The sequence below is a fragment of the Stylophora pistillata genome, chromosome 5 (genome assembly GCF_964205215.1).
Source record: "Stylophora pistillata chromosome 5, jaStyPist1.2, whole genome shotgun sequence".
Classification (NCBI taxonomy): Eukaryota; Metazoa; Cnidaria; class Anthozoa; order Scleractinia; family Pocilloporidae; genus Stylophora; species Stylophora pistillata.
This window is the reverse complement of record NC_142523.1, coordinates 37,091,062-37,101,216: the sequence shown is the minus strand read 5'-3', so window position 1 is coordinate 37,101,216 and position 10,155 is coordinate 37,091,062. Positions and strand designations below refer to the sequence as shown.

Here is a 10,155-nt window from a genome sequence, read left to right as displayed (position 1 = left end):
GACAGGAGATCAGTTTTGTGGGGGGTGTTAAGCTACTGGCTGTAACCTTGATCATGACTTAAAAGTTTAATGAACATATAGGTAACATAGTACGGAAAGTTAGCAAGCAAATTCAAGTTTTACAAAGACATAAGAAATTGAAGAACATCCATGCCAAGATTAAATTAGATCATGCTTATCTTTTGCCTCATTTAAATTATTGCTCTATTGTATGGCATCATTGCAGAAAAGGTAATTCCAACAAATTGAAACAACGTAATGAATGTGCATTGCGCTTTATTTACAATGATGATAAAAGCTCGTATGAGGAATTATTATTGCGTATTAAGCATCCTACTTTATTTAATAGAAGAATTCATAATATTTTAACATTGGTATTTAAAGCTTTGCATGGGTTGGTTCCAGAATATATTTCTAGGCTATTTACTTTACGCAACTGCAAGATTAATCTGAGGGGGATAATATTCTTATGGTACCCAGGGTTAATACCACTAGCTATGGCCTCCACTCATTGGCCTATCAGGGTAGTAAGCTATGGAACTCTCTTCCCAATAACATAAGACTGCTACACGAGTTAAGTCAATTTAAATCCGAAGTTTCTCAATTGAAATTCGACCTGTAGAATAAATTTTACTTAGTTTTCATCTTGTTTTAGAAATTATATTTTAATATCCTTTGCTTTAGAATTATATTTTGCATTTTGTATATAGATAGTATTCAGATAGTTAGTAATTAGATTAATTTTAAATATTTTAAATTTAGATAATTTAACTTGGAGATATTAGCATGTATTTGCTATCTTAAATTCAAGTATAAATAAAGTTATTGTCATTGTCATGAAAACAATAGCGACAACAATAGAACTCCGCAGAGACTAGTAGTCTTTGTTGTCAAAATTTGATTTTTTTCCTGAGTTTTTTTTGAAACAAGGTAAATTCGACACGTTTGTAATCACATTTAGAATTGTGACTGGCTTGTGTCATTCCTCACCTTTGCTGTGTACACAATTCAAGAGGGTTTTGAGTCTGTTTCCTCGACAACTTTTTGCCCCAAATCGTGCATTTCTAGTACGTTCGATTCTTGTCGAATATTTCTAGATAAAGTGAGTTCACATCAGTATTCATATCAACGTCAGAACGTGGATCCAAGGGTATCCATCGTCCAAAAAGCAGAGCAACGTTCAGAGAAGTCACGATGTTCTATAATCTTGCTATCTTGCAGGCTTCTCTTGAGACTGTAATCGGGCAAGCCAGCGGACTCTCTTAACTATAACCAATGACAATTCCCAAAATACACACGTGATCATGCCCGAGCAGAAACAAAGAAAAATTTCAATTAGCGCTCATCTTTGAATGTACTTTTCATCTGTTGACTGCTTTTACGTTGTTATTTCTCTTCTTGACTGATTAGCTTAAAACAACATCCCTTAAAAAGATGGGTTTTTACCGTCGTTCGGTGGGAAGACGAGAACGGCGTGAGTGTTTTAGATGAAAAGCAAGTTGTTGGCGCCGTGGAGTTAAAAGAAGGGACAACAGTTCACATATCGACTACATAGTAGTACAAACAAGTAACAAGGGTCGAGCGGCCATTTATAAAGCTACGATTTTGAAAGTTGGTAGTGAGTATAATTAACAACTACTCACCGAAGTGGAGGTGATTAGTGGTGGATATTTACCTCGCCGCTTCGCGGCTCGGTAAATATCCACCGCTAACCACCGACACTGAGGTGAATAGTTGTTTTAGTATATACTAAAACAGTGAGATAATATACACCACCAAAAATTTATTTCAATTCATACATCCCAGCAACGATTCCAACATTTTCCCGCACGTAACGATCCAACGCGGCTCGGATCGCGGTAAGTGATTTTTTGTTGTAAAAACTGCCGTCACGTTTTTTCGCTGACAGATAAAGTTTTCGAAGACATTTGTTTAGCTCTGATGGCGACATTTCTTCAAATGGTGTTGCAAACTCTTTCTGTATTTGAAACCATTCTGTAAAAAACACCATTCAACTTTGATTTTCAAGTGAACAAGTGAGGATACGCAAGATTAATTTGCATTTGTAAACAAAATCTTTTTCATTGGTTTTTATTGATAAACACCCGGTTACCATTACCTTTAAACACAGCCAAACCAAATTTAGTCGCTTTCTCTGTGTTTTCAGGGACTGCTTCGTCTTTATTTGAGTGATTTAGTTGCTTGTCACGGATGCAAACTGGCGCGCCATTTTTTCCCGAGTTGCTCGGAGGTAATTAGCAAAGGATATTCGGAGTTTGACTAGCCAATCAGAGGGTGCCTTCAACGCTATCCACTGTTTTAGTATATACTAAATTGCAATATTCAGTACGTGATCAAAACTGAGAATCGAATCGGTCAGTTGCATGCGACAGTTTCTTAAGCTTACGCTTAAAAATGAATCAAATCTATCAGTAAGCTAAAGGTTTGAGGATAATTTATTTTAGTCACGTTTGACAATCTGCGACCCCAGCGAAAAAAGACACAGCTGCTAAGGCTGCAGTTTAGGATAACTTTATTACAACTTGTTGTTACAGTTACAACACGATTCTGATTAAAAAATTCAGTTATTTAACTGTTATTAAGCCCTAGCTTCACTCCCAAGAGTGTTGGGTCAAAATTGAGTAGAAATCTTTGAATTTCAATTTGCAGTTCTAATCAACAAAAACAAACAGTATACATGAAAATGCTGCTTGGCAGCTTACATTTGAATGCTAACGCACAAGTGTTTTATCCAAAGAAATTACAACCACAAAAAATTGAGTCAAAGCCTGACTCTCACAGGAAAGGGTAAATACCATTTGTATCATTTTGTGACTGATAGTATTTATTGAAATAAACATAATTCAGGTTAATGTATTTCATGGAAAGGAATCAACATATTCTATTCACAATTTGTGTCAAACCAAATTGAATGATTGAGTAGGACTATTTTAAATAAATAGCTGTAGTCGAGGATAGTGTTTATGAAGTTTTCAAGAAAAGAAAAATAAATCAAGTTTCACTGTAATATTACTACACATTGATGTTAATATACCATAGAATATAAAATTATTTTACATCTAAACCTGAGTTAAACATGTAAATAAATTTCATTTAACTAATTGAATTTTTAGTTGGAAGTTAATGCATGTATTCATTTTATATTTAGTTATCTCAAAGTTTTCCTTAAATTCCCAGTAATTCTTGAACATTCTTAGAAATTCCTAGGAATTTGTGGCAAGTTTTTCATTTTATAGCCTTTCAGGGAAGTGATTGGTGCTCTGAGTTGGAATTCATAGGAATTGCTTAGAAATCCAAGTCCTGTTGGCTATGAACTTGGAATTTCTGGGTATTTCTAGATTTTTAGAACCAGAGTGGTTGCAGTTGGGAATTTCCATTCAGAATTTACCATAAAAACTCACCTCTTATTCCTAGGAATTCCTAGAAATAAATACTTAGTAATCTGTGGATAATCCTAGGAATTCCAAAATCCATTTTGTAAGGGGGGTTCAAAAGGGGGTTAATATTGATCTAACATAGGTTAACCTTGGTTTTAAATTTTTAAAAACTGACTGAAAAAATGCAAATGAAAAATTCCTTTGCAAAGCTACTTAAGTAAATTAAAATTTTATTCTAACTCCAGTGTAGGTTAATTGTGTTTTGAACAACCTGGTCCAACTGGTATTTTAAATGCCAATGCAGACCCTTCTCCCCATTCCCCTAGTGAAGGACATTTCTTTACAGTTGGTGACAGGGGTTTTGTTTGTCATCAACTGAAGCAATAGGCTAACTGTATTCTACTTTTGTTTTTTTTTTGTGATTTTTAAAATTATCACTTCAATCTCTGTAACAGCCCATTTCTGCCAACAACCCAATTGAACAAGAATCTACAGTCAGTGATATCAGCAAACAAAATGCAAGCAAAAGGAATCCTCTGATGTGACTGTCAGTCACAGGGAGGCCAATCTTCAACAGAACAACACGATGAAGCACTAGTCCCACCTGCTTCTTTCAATATTGAATCTTCCTTGAACAAGAAGGACTTGATGGATCTTATCAAAGACAGCAGTTATGGAGATTGTTCTGGGGATGCGATAGGATTTTTAAGGGGTGAACTGCCACATAGCAAATAATGTACATCATATCATATTTATGCCTGCCAAATTTCCAGAGTCAAATGCATGCAATTTTTCTAACCTTCATTAATAATGATAATATAATAATAATAGTAAATGCCCTCATTGCTCGTTAGATAAAAATACATATCTAGGATGAAAGGATTAAAAGTTCACCTAAATTGTTATAGAGTAAAAAGATTAAAAATGTGAAAAACTAGTTACATTATATCTGGCATAAAATATCATAAAAGGTTCTATTTAAAAATTAATCTATTTACAAATGTGTTGTTATAACATTCTGTGTTTATCTTGGGCATTTCGCAGTTTTTACGTCTAAGCTTGTTGGTTAAATTGTTGGTAAGCTTACCTCAGAGGGTGGTTATCAGGCTGTTTAACTTTTTAAAAAATCACTTTTAATTGTCTTTTCTTGTAGTAATGATCTAGTCAATCTCATTAACCAAATTTCTGAAAATCCTTCAACTTCTGAACACTATCAAAGATTATCAAAAGACTATCAAACCCAAGGTTAACCTTGTAAGGTCCCTTTTGCTTGCATTAGTCATGCCTCATATGTTAAACATCAGTATGCATATTCTCCATACTGTTTTTTAAAACATTCCCATGATACTCATGATGAGAATTTGTTAATCAAACTATTGGGTAGTCCTTTCAGCCTTAAGGCAGCAACTTTTACTTCATTTTACATTGATTAAAATAAATCTCTGATGAAGAAGTAAACAATTACACTATAGAAAAACTGTGGAAGAAATTTGTGTTACAAAGCAGCCCCTTCCCATTTTTCCTGTGGAAATGCTCAAAGGCTTGTGCAAACTTAAGACATTTTAACTGAATACTGTATTTACCTGTGTATAAATCGACCTTTTATGACCAAAAATATCAGCTCAAAAAATCACCCTTGGCTTATACATGGGTCATGCACAAAAACCTGACCCAAACAATCCAAGAAATTAGCATAACAATTCTCAGACCCAGGGGATGTGGGTCGATTTCAAGTTAGGGCATGAAGAGCCTCTGGGGACATTGGCTTACAAAACTAGTTCCAAACGGTCGCAGTCGTTCTGCCATCTGATTGGTGCCAGAAAATCTTTGTGTTTTTCTGCCCAATCAGAGTGAAGTGTACTTTGGAGTCCTTTCGTGTGTTGTAACACGGACAAATATTAATAGCTCAGCTGCTCGCTATGTTTGTTTAGGCCGTGTGATGGAGAATTGCTTGAGGTGAAAAGTTTCAGTCTCAGCACACAACGTAAGAGAAATCGATCAGATTGTCCGCGAAAATCTTACCGGAAATTATACTGAATACTTTCGCAGGTATCACTAGAGAGCGTGTTTTAAAGTTTGCGAGGTTTGTATACAACACGATGGTGGCAGTCATTGATATGTCGCTTTAAACGTTAAACGAGATTTGAACTTCAATCTTTCTAGACTTTTTGCATAATTTGCTGTGACTGAAACTTTGCCAATCCCGTGAAGTTATTTCGTTGCACGGGCCACGCAGCTATGTCGAGCAACTGGCGCTTTCGCCTACGTAGCTTTCTGCTTTCTGTGCGCGCCAAAATCTAATCTTCGCTTTGTAGTAAAGTCGTTCACAATACGGCTTACGTTCGTGGACGACCTCCAGCAAGCGCTTACAGAAAGCTTAGCTGTGTATCCGGTTAGCTAATTAAAATCTGAACAATGACTTAACGAGAACATCGTGGGAAGGAGAGGTTTTTTCTGGCAGTTACCGATGGGGTTTGGAAAGATCTGGAGATATCAACAAAGTTGATGTGGTAAATTGGCCACCGTAACGATATCAAAAGCTGACGTTTCGAGCGTTAGCCCTTCGACGAAGGGCTAACGCTCGAAACGTCAGCTTTTGTAATCGTTACGGTGGCCAATTTACCACTTCAACTTTGTTGATATATCCAAATTATTTCGTTACTCCCACCGACGCAGCCCCAAACAGTTTCTTTCGAAACTATCAGCCTTTATTCATTTAGAGCTAGGGAGGCCACGGATTCTCTTCTAGTCCGTTGGTCATTGTCATTTCACCTCTTCTGTCGATTGTTGAAGACCAAGTTAAATACCTTTGATCATTGGGAATCGATCCGATGCTGCTTTCAATGGGAAAAACAAAACCAAAGACCAAGAAATATTGGATGGAAAGGGCAGGTTTGTTTTTTTGCAATGTCAGCTTAATATCACAGGGTCATCTACCCACATCTAAAAAGCAAAGTTTCCACCCTTTGCTTTTTTTTTTTTTTCAAGCGAAGATGAGATTAGATTTTGGCACTCACAGAAAGTTACGCGAGTACCAGTTGCTCGACATACCTGCGTGGCCCGTGCGACGAAATAACTTCACGGGATTGGCAAAGTTTCAGTCACAGCAAATTATGCAAAAAATCTAGAAAAGATTTAAGCTGAAATCTCGTTTAACGTTTAAAGCGACATATCAATGACTGCAACTATCGTGTTGTATACAAACCTCGCAAACTTTAAAACACGTTCTCTAGTGATACCTGCGAAAGTATTCAGTATAATTTCCGGTAAGATTTTCGCCGACAATCAGATCGATTTCTCTTACATTGTGTACTGAGACTGAAACTTTTCACCTCAAGCAAATCTCTGTCAAACGGCTTAAACATATATGGCGAGCAACTGAGCTATTAGTATTTTTCCGTGTTACAACACACGAAAGGACTCCAAGGCACACTTCACTCTGATTGGGCAGAAAAACACAAAGATTTTCCGGCACCAATCAGATGGCAGAACGACTGCGACCGTTTGGAACTAGTCTTGTAAGACAATGTCCCCAGGGGCTCTTCATGCCCTAACTTGAAATCGACCCACAGCCCGTGCGTCTCCGAGGATGGTGTTATTGAGCACGCAAAGAAGCCTCGTGAAAGCTGGTGACCAACGTGACTATGCTAACCATTGAAGAAATAACTAACGGGCAGTTTCTATAATTTAAATGTGGTAAGTTTATAAGAAAACTTTGGTGCTGTATCGATAGAAGGTATAAAAAGATAATTTGCTTGGATCAACTAAGTTGATAATGTAAATTGGCCAGCTTAAAAATTAGAAAGATGACGTTTGGAGCGTTAGCTCTTTGTCAACGCGATTTGCTTTACATGGCCCTCAAGCTACCAGGGTGTGCAATTTCTCCTACCACCTACTCAAAGGCTCAACATGGAAAGACTCTATTGAGATAGCCGGCTTAGAGCCTGGTTCTCAGGTTAAGAGATGCGAGTCCCCTGAAGTGCGCACGTAAGCATAGACTTAGGCAGTCCTCTCTTAAGCGTGTATGAAATAATTCTAAGGTACTTCAGTTTTCTGTTGATTTACAAGTAAAATTACCAGTAGGTTTTTGACTGTTTCAGGGACCTGTCGTTATTTATCGCCAGTTGAAATGGTGGAGAAAGGATTCTTGGGGGGGGGGGGGGTTAGAGGGAACTGAGGGGGATCTCTCGTCGCCAATAGAATTTAAAGGGGGATTATAGAAAATTGACCTCCAATTAACTGCCAATCAGCCGGTACCATGGAAATATCACAGAGCGTTATGGAGAGATCTGGTAAATCTTCCCGTAAAACAACCAAAATCCTTACCCCCCCCCCCAAAGCGATAAATAACGACCGGTTCCATAGAGCATCTGTATGTGGCCTGTCAGTTATTTTAAACCAAAGTGAGAACCTTATCTCGTGAATTGCTGTTAGAAAAAGGGTTTGGAGGAACACATGTTTGCTAAGTCATTGGAAGAGATCTACAGCTTGACCAACGCGGCAAAATAGGTTACACGTACAAATGTTTAGGCGCTGGAATTTGGTCGTCGAGGCAAAATGATTTTCGTGCCGCTATAGAAGCTGTGGCTCATGAGGTAAGTCTGATACTTGGCAAGACACAATATCGTTTTGAATTTTTCTTGTATAAATCATTTTAAAGAGTCCAAATGCATTGTAGTTTCTACGGAGTCTTTGTCTGAATTGCCGAGGGAATATGAATATGAAGCATCGTCTTACCTTTGCAAAATTCGTTTCTCTGGGAACAAAATCTTCCACAATTTTGATGCGCTACTCATATTACAAGAATTTTAAATCTGCAGGCAAGGCTGAGGTTGTTGGAAAAATTTTGCGATTAAAGAAAATTTCAAAGGTCAAGTTTTAAGCCACATCGGTTTCAACAATGTGCTGAAATTTCTTTTTTCGCACGCACTAACTTGCGAACCTACATTTCTTCTCAGGCCGGGGACGCTGACACAAATGGCGCAGTAGCCGGAGCGCTGTTAAGCTGCAGACTGGGTGCCAGTAAACTACCAGAGTCTTGGCTACATAAGAAGTGGCTAGATGAGAAGATTGAGAAGTAAGTAAAACATCATAGAAAATTACGCGTGTTTTCGGAAGTAGCAGAAATTGCCCGAGTCGCTGCGCGACGCGGGCAATTTCAGCAACTTCCGAAAACACGTGTGATATTAATCCTTAATTTTACTCGGCTCCATGCGATTACCTATACTAATCGGCCCTCATATTGGTGAACCTGCTTTGTACTCTCAGTTGGCGGAAAGACGGCGGAAGGTAACGTTATATCATTAGCATTTTTTTTTTTCATTATCAAACAAAATTGGTGTACCCCTTTTTTTTCCGGTGCTTGCCTCTACTTGGTCTGACTGAATGAAGAATGAAAACCCGCTCCTTCCTAACTGTGACAATATTTAGCAACAACTTTTTTATTTTTATTTTTACGGTATCATTTACACAGCTTTTTAAACTAGTTTTTACATAGATCCAAATATATATTATTAGAAATTTTAACCAAGTTATTTCCTCAACAGTTATAATTTAATTTTAGAATCTTTTCAAAATTAGATCTTATTAGATCCAAGCAGAAATTTATAAAATTTCAAAACGGTTTAGCTTACTTATTTTTGTTTCTAGGCACTTGGATTATTATAGAATGCGAATTTGATAATATTCATACGTTAATTTGCGCAATAGAAGCCCTAAGTTGTCATTTACATTTTAAGTTTAACTTAGAACTACTAGAAACAAGGAGAATACTACCTGCGCTAGCTTTAGCTTCATGTTAGTGTTATAAGTAACACACCTGTATAAATACACACACAGAAACTCACACAAACTCGCTTTAGCCAGAAGTCACCAAACTTAGGTAACAGTTTAAGTATGTTCCCTACAAATGAACTAGAAGGATTTATTATTTAGACTACTAAAGGTCAAAACAGGTAATTGAAGCTCTACCGAATATACATTGAGATGTAATTAGTGTATGAACATACTAATTAAACAATGGACAAAACCCCAAAGTATGTATCACGTCAAATAACTTTTCCTCGGTTCAGAAATTCTTCAGAACGGTGAATTGAAATACCCACCCAAGAAAGCGAAAGGCTTTCTGCGTAATGAAAGGATGGCGCGCAAGGTGATTGAAAATTAAATATTGACGCATAAAGGAAAAAAAAGAATTATAAATTTTAGCCGCAAGAAGGAATGAACATTTCAAGGAAAGGTGAAAATGGGGACAAATATTCTTACGATGGCATGAAAACAATGGTTTCCTCAAAAAGTGCGAGAGAGTTGGGGATAAATCAGTTGTACGTAACGAAGTACGACGGAAGGGCAGGTATGCCCAGGCTTCCTTCGGGAAATCTTAGGACAAGTCAGCCTAGGTGTGAGAGACGTGAAGTAGAGAGAAACACAGCAAAGTACCGATTTAGTTTTCTTTCACTTGCTCGAGCTGCTACAGCACTTTATGTCTACGGTGCTACACTTCCTGTGTTAGGTAAATATCCTTGCTTACATCTTAACACACTGCTCAAGAGGAAATTTAAAGGGAGGGAAAATTGTGATATCTGTGGTCTCCTGACACACCAATCCATCCATACAGCCACATCCATGCAAATCCTGAGAAAAAGATTGGAAATACCCTAGAATGAATAACGATGAAGGAAGTTAAAAATATTACTTATAAATTAAACCCCTGGCCTTCTATCTAGTACCTTGAAGTTATAGGCGCCGTCTTCTGGGA

The 10,155-nt window shown here is 37.3% G+C and overlaps 1 pseudogene across 1 annotated transcript in view; it reads left to right on the top strand.

Annotated features, from left to right (window-relative positions):
- LOC148731789 (uncharacterized) overlaps positions 1 to 8,479 on the top strand; it is an 88,587-nt pseudogene extending 80,108 nt beyond the window's left edge. Inside the window, exons 4-5 of the transcript XR_016001996.1 lie at positions 7,833 to 7,993; positions 8,357 to 8,479. The product of XR_016001996.1 is annotated as an uncharacterized LOC148731789 (transcript). The remainder of the gene's footprint in view (positions 1 to 7,832; positions 7,994 to 8,356) is intronic.
- The last annotated feature ends 1,676 nt before the right edge of the window (positions 8,480 to 10,155 follow it).